We start from the raw sequence: 19138 nt of genomic DNA on the forward strand, positions 1-19138 counted from the left end.
AAATAAGGTAATTAATGTGAGAAAGAAATCTTGGCCAGATTTTCTGAGGCACAAATCCATGGGGGCTGATTTCAGAGTCATTTCATGAATGATATGAAAAGGGCTAGAGCACTGGGGACTGATGCATTAATAAAAGCTACGGAATTCAAGCCTGTAGCATAATAATCATGGCCTTGCAGCGAAGCTACACCACAATGCAATTCAAGTGATGTCTGACATCATCTGACTTCTTTTATTCATACAAAACAAGTTTTACAGGTGCACACTTTGGCAATTCACCTCCACAATCTGTGGGGAGAAAGGTTGAGGTGAACCCAAACAATATTACTATTGCCTGAAAATGAAAGGTATGCGTGAAATCAAATTCTATATTTTTTTTTCTTTCAAAGATAGAAGCAAGATATCTTGAGTTCATTTCCTGTTAATGGTCTTCTAGAAGTACATTATCTGTCTGCTTTCATAATCATGCTGAAGGGATCTGTATAAAAACACTGCTGGAGAATATAGGATGCAATATAAGTAGCAAGTAGAGGATCTTGCTCTCTTCTTGCTCTTGGATGTACTGAACCCATGATTCCCAAATATATTATAGAAGATATGATATACAGTACACTACTGCTCTGGGGTTAGTGAGACTTTTTTCTCTCTTATGAGAGTCTCTTATGCTCACCAAGACTGCATTTATTTTTACAGTATTTAAAAAATTCATATTGTGAAATAATATTACAATCTAAAATGCATCTACCAGTATAGCTTTCTCCAATGGAACACATAATTTTAAATATCTTAAAGTCAATCTCTAATTTAAAAAAAATCACACAGATAAACTGAACTGATGCCTAAACTGATGTCAGTCACAACTGATATTCATCCCTTCCCATGGCCTGAAGATCAGTCTGATTCATCAATTAATAATTCAAACTGGTTTTGTGAACTAGATCAACAGGATTCATTGAACCAGTTAACTCTAGGGATCATTATTCAATCAGGTATCGCTACATTGCTGCTCACAGACACACCAAGAAGAGCTAGGTTTCAGTACATAACATCTTGAAAATTTAAGTCCGCTCATTACAAAGAACTACAGTATGACTTCAAAAGAACGGTATGGACAACTCTTGTGCTTTTATTGAAAAAAATCAGATACTCTTATTTAATTTTACACAGACGAAAGTCATACAGGTTTGAAACACCAAACGTATGAGTAATGATATTTCAAGATTTTTAAGTGAATCCTTTAGAGGAAACAGATTCAGATGTGGCCATCCTCCTCTTGCAATGCATGAATTAGAAGGTTTGTGCATACAAGTGGGGCAAGCTACAAGTTTAATGCCAAGTTTAAAGCTTGTGTACAAGATGTTCCATGTAAGGCACTCTGCGTACATCCTGTGAAATTAATAAATTAAACGGAAGAACAACACCACTTTCCACTTCCAAGAGTTCAATTAGAGATCCCCTCTAAACCACTCCCCTAGTCAGTGTGGGTCATATTAAACCTAATGTGTCATCCAGATTCATGAAAAACAACCAGCCAAAACAACTATATAAATGACACACACACACAACAATACACACTGAGCCCCATGAACAGCTTCAAGTCATACAGGTGTGTTGTAAAAACATTACCCTTCCATTCCCCCTCCCAGACATCTGGCCCTTGGGATCAGACAAAACAATATCAGTTCATGCAGAGCTTTGTAAACAATCGTTCTGTGCTTCTCTGTTTGGTCTGATTCTTTTTTAGCAGCTCTGGGCCTTCTGTGACCTGATAAGGTGCAATCCAGACAGGATCTGTATTTAATGCTCATCACAACACATTGCTGGAGGAGTTTAGAGTAGAGGAAGTCTTGGCAGCTTAGCAGCAATCACACTTTCATCTAGGATATCCACAAGGATGCTACACTGTCCCATCTGCATTTCTACATCCAGTTTACACATATATTCTCCAGTTTATGTAGATCCGCTAACTGTCTAACTTTCAAGTTGAGGCATTTGATAGACCAGCAACAGTGAGAAAAAATAAAGTTATGCACAATAAATATCGGCATGTTATTAATGTGCATCTTGTCAGTAAATCCAGTTCTGTAATCAGCGGTAAGTCTCTACATGTGCGTGTTTTCACGTGGAGCAGCATTTACTACACAGAGCCATTGTTTACTGACAGACTGCGCAAAACCACAATCATATTTTGTGCATTTGTTCAGTGAACAATGGCTCTGTGTAGTAAATGCTGCTAATTAATATATATATATATATATATATATATATATATATATATATATATATATATATATATATATAGAAAAAATTTATCACTGAAAAAAAAAATTGTTTAACCTGTTAACCAGACCCCCATTATTGGACTCAAAGCTGAAAGTGCTCAAAAATATAAAAAGTTATAGACACGGAAGTGCCTTGAAAAAATTTTTACCACACCGAATAATTTTTTTCTTTATATAAAAATACTGGAGCAATCTAGAAAAGTAATGGGTTGAAAGTCACACGTCTCTTGAGTTTCTATTTCAAATCTGAAGATGTCATGAAAAATTAGATTCCTGCAACCATTTTTCTGATACTGGGTCTACCCCTGCCCCCCATACGCCGAATATAAAAAAAAAAAAAAATATTTACCAGCTGTATTGAAGGGTACTACAAACTATTTTAGTCATTAAACATACAACTGCATCGTTTTTCAATTATAAAACAATAGACAGAATCTTAGACATCATATAATTAGTTTATTTGAGCACTAGAAAAATACAATAAGAGTATAGCAATAAAAAAAAGATTTAACTAGGTATGCCAATTACAATACATCCTGATATTGCTAGAAATTCAGCATTTACAATTATTTCTCCTCATAGAGTCAATTATCATGTGCTGATGGCAAGATGCGACAAAAAGTCAATAATCACACTCGATTCTTGTAGATGGTGTTCACACTGATAGCTGTGATTACACAGTAATAGCGTACTGATTTGCCCTCAAACAGATGGTAATCATGTAGATACAGACACATTCCCCATAAAACACACTCACACATATATGAAAAATGTTGAGGAAAAAAAATAAGAAAACGTTAGTAAATAACGCCTCCATCAGACAGGTGTGTCACAGCGCATGTCACGAGCCGTGCCAGAATTCAAATAAAAAAAAATCCACCTATCTTTCACTGTACGCTACAAAACCATGCAGTTTTTTACTACCAAGAGGCAGTTTTCTGAGCGCGAGTTATTCCATAATGGACAAAACAATTCTGCCCCTGAAGAACTGAAAACGTTAACAAAGGAATCATCATCCATATTACAACGTCTGTCATCAATGCTTGAGGCTTAGATCTTTATAATGATATATAGTTTGTCAAGATAAATTTTGTCCCGTTTCATTTAATCTTTTCGTAAACATTGACGTGCAAACAAACAGAGTTCAGTTCACCCACGTCCAGGTGCAGGTTAACAGGTTTTAACAAACTTAAAGGGGGGGGGTGAAATGCATACTGAGTTTTTTACACTGTTAAAGAGTTGGATTCCCATGCTAAACATGGACAAAGTTTAAAAAATTAAGTTGTACGTTTAAAGGAGTATTTTTGTTCCAAAAATACTCCTTCCGGTTTGTCACAAGATTCTGAAAGTTTTTTTCGAGTATGGCTCTGTGTGACGTTAGATGGAGTGGAATTTCCTTATATGGGTCCTGAGGGCACTTCTGCAGGAAGAGCGCGCGCTCCCGTATAGCAGAGCACTGAGAGCAGACACATTCACTGATCAGAGCGAGAGCGTCGCGAAATGTCACAAAAGAAGTGTGTTTTTGGTTGCCAGGGCAAGACAACCCTGCACAGATTACCAAAAAAAAACAGCATTAAGGGACCAGTGGACGGAGTTTATTTTTAAAGAGTATCGACGGAGTTGTGCAAGTGTTTGTGTTTGTTCCCTGCATTTCGAAGATGCTTGTTTTACAAACAAGGCCCAGTTTGACGACGGATTTGGGTATCTTTTTTTTTCTTAAGGATGATGCAATCCCAACGAAAAAGGGTCACGATCGTGTGTTGGAACCGCATGCAGTGAGTAAAACTGATTAAAATGTCTCTGCCTCCTTGTTAGTGCGTCCGCCTCCCATGCCGGAGACCCGGGTTCGAGCAAAAAGCATGTTAAAGACAAATAAATTAATTTACTTTTGCATTTAGTATTAGTAGTAGTAGTAGTAGTAATAGTAGTAGTAGTGAGTTTAGATGAGCGCATGAGAAGAGACTGGTCTCAGCGCTGGCATTAAGTAAATTATTGCTCATGGAATGAAACAACACACATCATGGTCATATCTTTCACAGCCTCCCACAATGATAAACACACAACTCAAATATAATGCTATACTTCTATCATAACTGAACTTTAAACACAAACAACACTTAATTTAGAAATTTTCTCATTAAATGCAGTGCCAAGCATGCCTGAAACTATACACCCACGGCAGAGTTAGTTATGTCTACAAAAATTAATGATGTAGTACAAACAAAAAAATAATGAGTGGGTGATAACCAACATAATTCCGGTGCTAAAATAGAAAACCACAAGACAAATTCAAGTTTAAAGTTCATCACAACTATTCTTTCCATCAACAAAGGAGAGTTTAAATGAACCTACGCAATAATTAAAAAACACAAAATTTGAGTCAATGAGATTCATGAATGATTCAAAGGGGGTTTATTATTTCATGATTTGGATTCACTGAAAAAAAAAAAAAAAAAAAACGTGTTCATGAATGTGAGGCTTATCTATAGATTTTCTTTTTTTTCCCCAAAAAGTACTATTTCTTTTCACCCCTTATATTTCACAACAATGTTCTAAGATGATTCCCTAAATTATATAAAGGCCAACAACAGTGAAAAAATATTATTTGACAGTAAAGGATTAGCACATGAAACTTTGGCAGGATCAAAAACCTCACTTCAAATGGATTCACAAGCACCACTAGTCTTTTAACTAATTGAGTTTAGGGGTCAGTTGATCCAAAAATGAAAACTCTTGCCATTGTGTGATTCTAAACTTTCTGTGGAACATAAAAAAGATATTGAGAAACATTCTTCAAAATATCTTTGTTTTGCAGAAGCAAATAAAGAGCCAAGAGAGTTCAACGCACTGTAACTTCAGAAAACACATGCAAATAGGAAAATCACCAGCAAATCAAGAAAACATCTTCAAAGTTTGACAGCATGTGCTGAAAAAGCTCACAACGCAAACAAATAAAGAAATGCCCTGCAAATGCTCAACACAACCAAATAAAGAATTTTATTTGCAGCACGTTTCTTTGTTTGGTACTGTTGTGGGTATTTTCAGTGCGTTTCTTTATTTGGTTGTGTTTTGGGTATTTTCAGTGCGTTTCTTTATTTGGTTTTGAGTATTTGCAGCACATTTGTTGTCAAATTGATAAAGTTGTTAATTTGCAGGTGTTGTTTTTTTCTATTTGCATCAAGTTTCTTTATTTGATTGTGTTGTAAGCATTTGCAGCACGTGTGTTGACAAGTTGATTAAGTTGTTAATTTGCAGGTGTTTTTCTATTTGCAGTGCGTTAAGATCTCTCGGCCATCGTAGTTTTGAAAGACTTGATAGCAAATACATTTTTCATTTTTGAGTAACATATGCCTTAAATTTCTTGAAATAATTAATTATTATTGGCAAAGTCTCTTTTAATATTTGAAACTTACATTTGCATTTGTTCACTGTTTGCTCAGAAATTAATCAAAAACTGACCTCATGTTGGAGATGTGGCCATGCTGCTTATACTGGTGAAATTAATTTGAATCCACACCAAATTTTCTCCCTTTTCTTATCATCATTTGATGTCTTTCAAATGTATTTGTACTGTAAATGAAAACCCCCGCACTACTGAATAATCTCTCTTACCATTGTATTTTCTTCTGTTTGAGTAGGAAGTTAATGTTAATGTCTGACTCATTCCGAATAAATGTGAATGGAATTGAAAAAAAGAATACAGACAAAAGAATAAAAAGGTATAAAAAGATTACAAGTTAAAGAGTTGTACGCATCAATAAATATTTTTGATAGAATCTTCTTTTATAAACAATGCATTTACATAATAATTCACATCAAAGTAGCAAATGCATCACAATTCAGTAAGAAAAAGCTGTGTGTGTTTGAAAAAAAGAAGAAAAAAACTGCAGAGATTTTGAGGAAAGCAGCCTGTTAATGTACTGTAAATAATCATCAAGTAAAACCCTGAACCAGTGTTTAGATTCATTTCTCTGCATGTTTGAATCATCAACAGCATATTTGCTGTACAGTAGGAATGCAAAGAAAAGAAAAGGGAAAGCAAACATTCCATATGACACAGACAGGTAAAAGCATGTATAATGTGGCAGTAAATATATATTATGTGTTACTCTCGCAAGTAAATTTAAATTTAAAAACACCCTAGATTTAATGGGCCCTATTTTAATGATCTAAGCACATGGTCTCAAGCACATGGCACAGGAGCACTCATGGTGTGTCCAAATCCACTTTTACTTTCCGGGAAAACAGTCGGCGCGCCCAAGCACGTAGTCTAAAAAAGTTGTCTCTTTTCTCTTAATGAGTAATGGATGTTTTTTGAGTGTAATGTGCAATAAACCAACCATTCCCCTTCCCTTTAAGAGCAAGTTGTGCTTGTGCCATGAAGGATTTGATATTTACATGGCGGAATTGGCAAGCGCAAAGACAGAACATCTCCGAGAATAAACGGAGATGCTTGTGCGTGAGCAAATAGGTAGCCTAATTCTGATACATGTGATGACTATCCATTATGACATGTAAGCATTTTAATATTTATGTAGCCTAAACAATATTATTTTACATTGTAATACTTTCATTTTTTTATATTTGGCATGTTTGCGTGCTGTTGTGTGTCCCTGTGTGTTTAATAAGCAGCATGCACGTGTGTTGTGGACCCACCTATACCTACGGGCTCTTTAAATAACAAATAAAAAACACTGAGACAGACTTTAGACCAGGTTTGAGTAGGTCTATGGCGCAGTCTTTTTTCAGTTCCTCAAAATAGTAACGCGGCAATGGTGTGCCTGAACCAGACACAAATGCATTTGCTATTTAAACAAGGCAGCGCAGGACGAGAAAATGAGAACCACATCAGGCTGAAACTAGCAAAAACATTTGCACCACACCTTGCGCCGTGTGTATTAAAGGGCACTATATTTTCCATAATGCCTTTTTGACATGGGATATGTGTTGGGGATTTGGAAAGAGAAACTAGAGATTCCATGTGTAGTCCAGTGGAATAACTCTTGGAATAATCTTACAATTATGGAAAATGAGCAGTTTTCAAGTTTTGTGTGCATGACATAAATTTCATTATACAAGTCACTTTGGAATATTATGGCTTCACACAGAGCGATGTGCACACAACTTTTAAAACATACTTAACCAAGGGTAAGCACGGATTAAAAAGTTTGACACATGCACACTAACACCTGGACTCTTCTGTCTCAACATTCACCTTATGTGTCCGCTGTTGTATGTAAACTTTCGGCGCAGACACAAAAATTAGACTAAGTATACTTTGGGCTTATATTGCAGCATATAACTTTAAACATAATGCCATAAATTGTATGCCTTTTCTGTGCATTTTAAAGCAAGAGGAATATCGATTGTGTATTTTAAGAGCTCTACTGTATCTCTGTTTTGTGTCGTCATGTAGAATATACTCACATATCGTCTGTTGTAAATGTCATCCATGCAAATATTTTGTTTTTTCGTCTTATGTAAAGAACAATGCAGGTTAAATATTTTCAATCAACTGACAGTCCAATTTCGAATACCACTATATTTGTACCTTAGGGTTAGCGTAGAACCTGAGTTAATTCTTAGGTTTTTCAAATTTCCCATTCTGTACAGCAAAACCTGTTTACCATTCTGGAGAATTAGATGAACATGAACTATAATGTAATGGTCTTTCAGTGCCCCAGAGGAAATGAAAAATGAATGAAGACCCCGAAGATGCACTTTGACAATCAGTGAGTCATTCAGAGTACGAGCGATACATTCTTTATTTCACCTGCAGTCATACATAATTTTAACCTTTTAAATATAAAAAGGAGGAGCAGAAAAACAGATTCCAAATCAGTGGCAAAAGGTAACAGACACTCAGCAACACAGGGCAGTGATTGGCTAAGGCTCTGTGGAAGTAATCCTCTATCTACTGTAGTAAATTTATTGCACTGCAGGCTGCTATCACAAGATCCAACTGACTGCACACCCAGAGCCTTGCAGAGCCCCGTCAAATACTGCCGCTTATCAGGAACTTCACAACCTCAGTTCTCAAGTTTCTGTTTGGCTAAAATTAGTTATAATGCTACGCATTTATAGTGTCAAGTTGACTTGAAGATTTATGTGAATAGTAAAATACCGTTCAGATGTTTGGAGTAATATTTTAAATAATATTGGTAATAATGAGGTAAAAATGTTAATCAGTACAATCATGTTCAACTATGATAATAATAGGAAAGGGTTCTTGAGCACAAAATCAGCATACTTTTTTCTGAAGGATCATGTGACTAGGGCTGGGCGATATAACTAACGATATGATCATGCGCATATATATATATATATATATATATATATATATATATATATATATATATATATATATATATATATATATATATATATATATATATATATGGACCCACTTTATATTAAGTGGCCTTGGAACAACATTCATGCTCGTCCGTTTCTTTGGCCTCAATGCTGTGTGCTCCACTGCCAGTGGCGGTCGGTGCACACATGGACAATCCTATTGTAAGAGGCAGCTTACGCATATGTACCCAATTTCGGAAACATTTTGGTCACATACAAGCTTTGGTGTCTATGCCTCTTTCCTCAAACTTTCTTTTTAAGCCATCGCTTATAGATGCGGCCTTTCTCACCTGGGCTGGAAAAGGCATAAACAGTGTGGGAGATCTTTTTGTAGATGGCACGTTTGTTTCTTTTGACTATTTGGTTAATGAATTAAGTTTCCCAAAAACACATTTTTTTAGGTACCTTCAGGTCCGTGATTTTGTCCGCTCCCAGTTTCGTTCATTCCCCTTAAAACCAAATATCGGCCCTCTAGATCATTGTCTGACGGTCAAGCCCCATCTTTTGGGTGGTGTCTCCCAGCTGTATACTGCTATTCAGGCCATGAAATGCCCATCTCTTCTGTCTCTTAAGGTACAGTGGGAGGAGGATCTAAACATAGAATTGACGGATGAAATTTGGCAAAGAGCTATACATAAAATATACACATCGTCTATCTGTGTTAGGCACAGGTTGATACAATTCAAAGTATTTAATCGCCTGCATCTCTCTAGGACCAAATTGGCCAAAATATATACTAATGTGGATCCCAACTGTACGCGCTGTCACCAAGCCCCTGCCTCTCTGGCTCACATGTTTTGGTCATGCCCAAGCATAGGCACATTCTTGTCTGAGATATTTAATACATTCACCTACATCTGTAAAAAGAATATGGATCCAGATCCTATAATTGCAATATTTGGGGTGGTACACGGTAAATTTGGGGTATCAAGAGGCCAATCTCAATTAATAGCATTTTCTACACTGTTAGCTCGTCGACTAATTCTTACAAATTGGAAATCTTCCTAACCCCCAAAACACTCGCGTTGGGTGTGCGAAACTATGTCCTTCCTCCGGCTTGAAAAGTTAAGAACTATAGTCCAAAACTCAGCAGAAAGGTTTCAGAATGTATGGCAACCTTTCTTGGATTATTACGAAACTGCATTTGATGCTAATTCTTTAGATTAAAAAAAAAGGTATGTTGTCATCTCTTTTCCCCTCTCTTTTTATTTTTTTTTGTTTTGTTTTGTTTTTGGGTGCTCTATGTGCATTCTCAATATTTGTGCGAGCCTTGGATGCCAATCTGCGACGAAGGGAGATATGTGAGATAATGTATAAAGTATGAGGTTTGTGGATGGGGATGCCTTGTATGACATAAGAGAATGTATGTTGGTTTGTTTTATGTACATTTAAAACAATAAAAACACTTTGAAATAAAAAATATTAAGTGGCCTTAACTACTACTTACTTACATTTTAATTAATAATTTAGTACAATGTACTTATTGTGTACATACATGTTTTTACATCGTACTTATATTAAAAAAAAACTACATGTAATTACATCTGTATTTAATTTCTGTAATTACATTTATAATTACACTGTTGACCCATACTTTACACCTTAACCCACCCTTAAACTTACCCATACCTCCAAACCTCTCCCTAACCTTACCCCATCCCACCTCGATAGCAGCAAAAGTGTTTTACAATACAGTATGAACACAATAAGTACATTGTACTTATTTTTTTATGTAAGTACATAGTAGTTAAGGCCACCTAATATAAAGTGGGACCATATATGGACATATATATATATATACACATATATATATATATATATATATATATATATATATATATATATATATACATATATATATATATATATATATATATATATATATATATATATATATATATATATATATATATGTATATATATATATATATATACATATATATATATATATATACATATATATATATATATACGTATACGTATATATATATATATATATGTACACACACACACACACACACACAGAGACACATATATATATATCGCCCAGCCCTACATGTGAAACTAAAGACTAGAATAATGGCTTCTGAGAATTCAGCTTTGCCATCACTTGAATTAATAACATTTAGATTTCAAATTGTGATATTTCACATTACTGTTTTTATTGTTTTTTGAAAATATATAATTGCAGACTTGATGAACATAAGAGGCTTCTTTCAAAAATGTTTTTAAAAATTCTTATCAACCACAAACCAGTATTAGATTTGGAAGATTTTGAAAAATACAACGTCACAAATTTGATTATGAGCCATAAACATCACATAATCTCATATATTTACTTACATATCTTATACAGAACCTTTTTTACACAATACTGTTCAATTTCAACTTTCAATTATTATTCTGAGATTTTTAATTTGGCCTCAGGCGTTTAGATCACACTTATTCTGATTCATTCATTTAACAATATTTGGAAAACTTGTTGGCTGTATATCTGCTTTTAAACATACACCATAAATATACAACGAGATGACCACATCAATATATAGGTGTTCGATAAAATAAATATTTTTCAGGATGAAATAAACAGTCTTGCCAGATTTTGGGTGATATTATGTTTAGTGTTGCATCTCTTCTCTCGTTTTTTCCTTTAACAAGCCAAGTTTTCTGCACAGAATTTTATAAAGTTCGAAACCTCCAGCCTCCACAAACACACATCAAGCAACAGAGGAGTGACATCTGATGATCGCATAAAAGATTCATCTTGTGGAAACACAGCAATCGGGTAGGCCAGTGCTAGATTAGCATGATTTATGGGTGCAGCAGCATCTATCAAGTGACCGCCTTCTACCGTACCGTACCGTACTGTAGTACAAAGAAATATGGCGTAACACAGGGCAGGAATCAGTACTGCAGTGGGGAAAAGCATATTCCTCATTACATGGCGTTCTTTGGTGACAGGGCTATAAATGTATGTGTGGGAGGAAGCAGGTTGTCAGATGCCTAGAGGGTGGTATGCAGCGACTGTCAGAGAGCAGAGCTGTAATTGTGGAGGAGACTGGCAGGCCCACGGTGGCAAATGGATCAGTTTTGAGATCAGCGAGTCACGCTCTGAGAGACCGAAACGGACCGGGTGAAGCATATGTTACATGACTATGTAGGTGGTCGGGGGTTGTCTGTGATTGGTCAAGCTTTGTTGTGTTCTTGGAAGGCAAAATCTAAGAATACATCCTTAGATGTCAGATATTCTATTGCAAAACCAAACAACAATGGGTTCCCCCAAATTCCTCTCCTTATCTTTCATTAGTTGGCCAAATGGATAGTCTTGCCTTAAATATCATGCTATTGGTTGAGGCATTTGATGTCGGGATTATTGGGATGCTCAAAAAAAAAAAAAAAAAAAAAAAAAAAAAAATGCAGTGTTTGTACTAGCAGTCAACAAATGGTTGTCTCTGCATATCACTCCGGAATAGGAGGAAGTACTTTAACATCGAAAAAATTACACACTTCAAATTTAAAGTGTATGCTTAATAAAGCTTGAACACTTGCACACAGCAGATGATAGAAACATACAAAATGGCCTATTGTGAACCATAACTAAAGCTATAAAGAACAAAGCATTTAGCATTCAGCTGCAAAGAACAGTGGATTCGTATTTGCACTAAAAACCAGGTATAAAAAAAAAAAAAAAAAAAAAAAAAAAAAAAAACCTGGTCCAATAATACTGCTGCTATTGCTGCATCTACTGTACCTTTCAATTTGGTAAGGTGTGACTGTCAGGGTTTGGCAAGGAGGAACTCAAGTGCAGACAGGGATCACAACACACAGGGTTTATTAAATACAAAAAGGAGGAAAACAAAACCCACGAGGGGGGAAACACTGACTAGGGTAAATACAAAATAACTGAACAGGACTGAGTTAACGAGATAAACAAAGACTCAAAACACGAGAACACTAACTACAAATAAACACTCACGGTTACACAAAGACTTCTCAAAGGGGGTTACAAGGATAAACTTCTCTCACAAGGCTGACCAGTAGGAACACATATGTGGAACAATCACAATCACAATGAACCGACGAAAGACAGAGCACACTAGGGGATCTAAATAGGAGAATTGGTGGCACAGATACGGCAATCACGACAAGACTAGGATAACAAGGGGGGCGGGGCAAGGGAACGAGACAACACAAGCACATGGCCCAAAGACAAGGCCATGTGCTTGTACACAAAACAAGGGTCTATCATGATCCTGCCTCAAGACTAGAGAAAAGTCAGGACATGAAGGCAGAATCATGACAGTGACACAGGATTGAAATGTGAAAGCATGATGGATTAGGTCTTATTTAAAATTAATTTGTGGACATGAGCTAGAGAAAACGTTCAAATGTTTGGGGTTGGTAAGAAAGTCTAATATGCTCACCAAGCATCCATTCATTAAAAAGTGGTAATATAAAATAATTTTAGTAATTTATTCCTATGATGGCAAAGCTGGATTTTCAGCAGCCATTACTCCAGTCTTGAGTGTCACATGGTCATTCTAATCCTGACTTTATGCTCAAGAAACATTTCTTATCATTATCTATGTTAAAAACAGTTGTGCTGCTTAATATTTTTAAGGAAACCGTAATACATTCTTTAAGATTTTTTGATTAATAGAAAGTTCAAAAGAACAGAATTTAATCGAAAAGACGACTTGAAATATGATACATTTCTTTAATGATCAAATCTAATGCATTCCTGCTGAATAAAATGATCAATAAACAAACAAACAGATTTTTCTTTTTTTTTTTTTTTTACAGGCCTTTGTTTACCCATTCTAAATCGCAGATTAAACTGATTAATCAATCCAAATATCATGCAATTAATTTGATTAATTTACTTCTAGCCCTGAAAAGAATACATTTATGGTGCTATGGCATTAATATCTGGAAAGCAACTAACAGCTTATTACAATGTGGAGTGTGCGCGTCCAAATCTGGAGCCAGAGGCAGACGTGCCTGGCCCTCTCTTGGGCTTTCTGGTTGTTTGGCAGCAGTTAAAAGGGAAAAATAAAGCCCAAAGAGAATCAAGCACTGCTGCTATGTAGTTAAAAGGCATGTTCTGATAGCATTCCGTGTCTCTCTCATGTATTACCATTTAAAAGACAACTCAGAAAATGGACAAAAAAATAAAAATAAAAAACAGAGCACATTTCCTCCAGCAGTGTTACTGAGAGTGGGTTTAGATTTTTCTCCTTTCCCATCAGGCTTTGCTTATTTCAGTCGACTTAGGAAGCTTTATTGTACTTATTGTATGATAACGATGACCTTTATGGTTGACTATCATATGGGGACCTTTAAAATGTTATCTTAGCAGAAAAGCTGCATAGTGAAACAGTTGTGAAGCAGATCAGCCATTTTAATCGGACAGTGAGCAACAACACAGCAACACAGGGTAGAGTCCATGATGGTGTAACTCTAAAAATTCTGTATATGACAAAAGCAACAACTAAACACAGTAAGATGCTGATGCTCACAAATTTGTTGTGATTGTACTGGCTTTCCACTGCATACAAAAACACCCCAAAAATGTAATTGGACATGCTTTCTCAATCCACCAGAATTCCTAGAAACAGCCTCACCTAGCAATGCAACATCAATATTAACAACTATCACTAGCTTTGACACAAGATAATTAGCTTAAAAGTATATGGATCTAATAGCAGTTTTTGCAACACAATTTTATGCATATGTCTACTTTTAAATACCTAATCCTTGATTATTTTTTATTTATGTATTTATTTATTTTGTAAAAACACAGGATCGTGTCATATGCAGAACAGACCGAAATCCCAGATGAATCATCTTTAACCAGCACATAAAAGGCTGTGATTGTTTTCTTTTAATGCCAATCAGATTCTTTCTTGGACAGAATAATATAAAAACCGGACCATACAGTGTTGATAGTCAAAACTTTGGCTACACAAGACTTAGTTGACCAGAAAGTCCAATACAATTTGAACAGTTTTAATTTTACGGTCCATGTCCCCTGTCCCAGTTACAGTTATGACACTAGGGGTGTGCCGGTTTCAGAATTGGTGATGACGGTTATGACGTGAGTCAAATGTGACGGTTTATAACATAACCGTCGGGGGGTGGATGGGGGTTGTTCTTGGAGATAGCGGGTTAACTCCGTGTCAGCGTGCGCTCTGATCGGTAAAGAGGCAGAGATTTCAGACCTCCGTTTATTAAGGAGATCTGTCACAAAACACAAATCATCCGCGCCAACGTTTTTTGAGCAAATTTCAAAGCTGCACCCACCCGCCATCCGATGCAATGCTTTGCTGATGCTAGCTGCAAAAAAAGCCATTGCCATTTGCGCATTAGCTCCGCCCACTACCGGAGAAACTGGTATGTCTTCTGCTTGTTCGAAAATGAATATGAATAATTCTAAATTAACTCCATTATTTTGACAGTAGAAGACAACAAAGAATAGTTTACATATAGCGTGTTGTTTAAGCGTGGTAAGACTCTCGCTCTCTCTCTCTTTGCATGTGTGAGAAACAGCGCTATCAGTAAAGTGATGGTGAGTCATGCGCATTCACAAAGAGTTTACAGAGTGTCAAATACAGGTGCGCTGTGTGTCCATTGAGATGAGCTGAAAAGTTCAGATCGCTTGAAGGAGAGAGAACTCTGAAGCTCAGATGCTGAAATTAATGCAAGCGTCATGCGCTTCAGTCTATGTAGTAAACAAACCTGCACGTCTCTGCCATTCATTAATTCACACAGAGACGCGCAGAACACGGATTTATAGTTTAAACAACTTTTGCAGCTTAACATTTACAAATACTGGTCCATATGGAGATTTGATTTGATTATTTTATGCTAACTTTGGCAAATTCCATGACTGTCCAGATTAAAATGCAACTTTCAATTTCATGACTGGATTTCGAGATTCCGTCCTCGTTTTCTGCTTCGCGGAAAACATAGAGCAAATTTCAAAGCCGCACCCGCCCGCCATCCGCTGATTATTTTGCGGTCTATGGCGATGCAATGCTTTGCTGATGCGAGCCGCAAAAAAAAGCCATTGTCTGTTTTAGAAAGGATGCAGCAAATATATTTAATGCTAATGAGGCATAGGCCTACGCTGAGTTTCATTTACGATGAGATGCGCTCTAGGTCACAGTGCAGTGCAAGTGAACGCGGCGCGCTGGTGCTTCCATGTCACGGTTATCATTGTCTGCTATATTAGCTTTTTATTTATTAAAATACATGCAATTGGTTGATGAAACATTTATTAAAATTAAGATAAGATTTGTACAAAACGAAATTCGTTTTTAAGAAAAGTTTTCTACAAAGCAAAATTTTATGAAGTGGTAAATATCATGTCTGACGATTTACAAAACTTCATTAAGTGGAAAAAAACATGTCTCCCAATATATTGCGCATTTTATGATCCTATCTAAAAAATGAAAATAATTTTTGCTAAAAAATATTTTAAAGACACGGTTTTGGCGGTTATAGAGTTCTAATGACGGTGTTCAACTATAACCGCCGGTCTCACGGTTATATACTAACCGTCACACCCCTATATGACACCATTTGTCCCAGTAATTATTCTTAGCTTTAGTTTGATTAAGGTGGGCTATGAAGTAACCTGACCCATCACCATATTTTGGAATGATGGTAAATATTAAATAAAAGAACTACATTTACTGATTTCTCTTCAGAATAGCAAGTGAAATAACCACCAGACAACATGGCTTGATTGTTTTAAACCATGGTCATTGGGTCATCCAGTTCCCACACATTAAATAATGTTTTCTCCTTTCATAAATGTAATTGAATTTACAGTTTTGCCATGAGAGACATTATACATGCTCTTGCTTTTTTCACACCTATAAGATATCTGCTCACACCCTCACAAATAGCGGAAAACAATGAAATCTTTGCAACCATCTTAGCATTCTTCCTTAACACCAGATCACAGAATCCTTACTGGTAAAATTTCAATGTTATGGTGAACTACTACTTTAAGTTGCCTTATTTTGGGTGCAACCTTTGTGCATTGAGAGCATGTCTATAACGCTAAATTTTCTAAAATTAAGATAAAAGGTTTTGATCTTTCACACTGTGAATCAGATATTTGTTTGGCCTTTATAATCCCTTATAATCTATTATCAGTGGCTTGCATTCACATTGATAACTTGTTAAAAGCATGTCGACAAGTCCCTAATCATTTGTCATCTTTTAGAAAGATCAATTTTTCGTTATACGGTACAGAAATTGTGTTCTATCCTGCTATGCCATGCAGAGGAAAGAAAAGGTCAGGCAAAGGCCACCTCACAAAAAATATAAAATAAAATAAAATTCTACTTAAGCTAGCTAACACAAATGTCTCAGTCGCTGTGATTTTCTCATATCCACAGTAAATCCACCTCCAATTCACATTTCCAAGGTTTCTATTTATACACACCTTTCCTGTGTGTCATCCTCATGCATTACCCAGCTAGGCATGACTGCCATCGAGCAGTACAAGAACAACTGAATTCAATTGCCATTATCACCACGGCGAGTCAAAGCCAATAACTATTCATACAAAGCTATCATCTTGTCTTTCTAAGATGTTCCAGGAAGATTTCCTGAGCTGTAGGGGTCATTTCTCATAATAGGACTCCTAGCTTTTTAGCATTCATGTCTAGGGGATGCTCGACTGGAGAGGATTGTTCACTTCCACATCCCAGCTGAGCAACTTAGGGGAAGCGAGCTTTAACTGCATTAATAGGACTTACACAGTATAGTCCTCTACTATATATACACACAGTATAATCTTTCTGTTATATCTACCTGAAGTTAAGACTCAATGTTAGACAAGGGCACTATGGACAAGACAAGATGATAAGGTGTTCTTGAAAGCTGCCTTGGAGATGAAAGTATAACATGGGCTAGTCAAATGTTAAGAACAATGTTACATTTATTAATGAGCATTATGAAATATTAAACTTAACTTTGAATTTTATTTTACATTTCCAAGTAGAAAGAAAAGGTACTTTTGATAATTACACCGGTGTTCAAAAGGATTTTTTAAAAGAATTAATACTCAAAAACACATTAAAAATGGATCAAAAGTGACAGTAAAGAATTTTACATTGGTAAAAAAATACATATATACTCCTTTGGAATGTCTATTCATTGAAGAATCCTGGGGGGGGGCATGACATTTAGTTTATTAAAATTAAATGATATTTAGAATTAAATTTTAGGGCTGTATAATCCTAAGGTTGTGGGTTCAAGTCTAGGGCTGGCAATACCACGACTGAGGTGCCATTGAGCAAGACACCTCCTACTGCTCCTCGGGCACCAGCGCATAAATGGCTGTCTACTGCTCTGGTGTGTGTTCACGGTGTGTGTGTGTGTTCACTGCTTTGTGTGTGCGCACTTTGGATGGGTTTAATACGGAGCACGAATTCTGAGTATGGGTCACCATACTTGGCTGAATGTCACGTCCCTTTCAGATGGAGCAGCATTTACTACACAGAGCCATAATACACTGGCAAACTATGCAAAAAAATAATTTAATTAAAAAAAAAAAAAATTAATACCTTTGACTATATAATCGTACGATTATGAAATTGAGATTCGCAGTTGCTCCTTCTGAAAGCATTTGGAAATACCACATATTTTTACTCCAAAATCACTTTATAACATCATTCAAGGGTTTCAAATAAATCTTTCTGTGAGATGATGTGGCTTCTTACACAGAATAAGGCAGGCAACATATTTCATAGCATTCTAAGCAGTGATAAGAGCCATGTCGATTAGCATGGCATTGTAGATATACCGTATTTTTCGGACTATAAGTCGCACCTGAGTATAAGTCGCTTCAGTCCAAACATACGTCATGATGAGGAAAAAAACATATAAGTCGCATTTATTTAGAACCAAGGACCGAGAGGAAACATTACTGTCTACAGCCGCGAGAAGGTGCTCTACGCTGCTCAGTGGTAGACTACAGGAGCAGTGAGCAGAATAAAGCGCCCTCTCGTGGCTGGAGAAGGTTATGTTTTCTCTTGGTTCATTTCTCTCGGTTCATGTCAAATTAATCTTGATAAATAAGTCGCACCTTACTATAAGTCGCAGGACCAGTCAAACTATGAAAAAAAGTGCGACTTATAGTCCGGAAAATACGGTACTTTATTATAATGAAATATACGAATTCAGATAAACCATATTATTGTCATAGTCGTGGTGATTAGTCACGTTCAATCAATTAAGCATCAAAATCTTCTGTTTATTCAGCAACCGCCATGGGGATTTCCTGGATTTCTTCTGCGGGGCAATTTGGAGTTTCTGCATAAGAGCGCCCTCTGGTCTTAAGATGGAGATTTACTACTGATCACAGAATCGTGCTTCACTGAAAGATACACATGACAATTGCAGCTTCTGCCTAATCATGATTTCGATTTCATTTAAATTTATTGTGCAACCATATGGGTCAAAATTATCGATTTTTCTTATAT

At 36.1% G+C, this 19138-nt stretch overlaps 1 protein-coding gene across 2 annotated transcripts in view; it reads right to left on the minus strand.

The window, feature by feature from the left end:
- The window catches only part of LOC113112091 (carbonic anhydrase-related protein 10-like), a 70311-nt gene that overhangs the window by 18674 nt on the left and 32499 nt on the right, over nt 1-19138 (minus strand). The gene's annotated exons all lie outside the window — the stretch shown is intronic.

The sequence above is a fragment of the Carassius auratus genome, chromosome 12 (assembly GCF_003368295.1).
Source record: "Carassius auratus strain Wakin chromosome 12, ASM336829v1, whole genome shotgun sequence".
Lineage (NCBI taxonomy): Eukaryota > Metazoa > Chordata > Actinopteri > Cypriniformes > Cyprinidae > Carassius > Carassius auratus.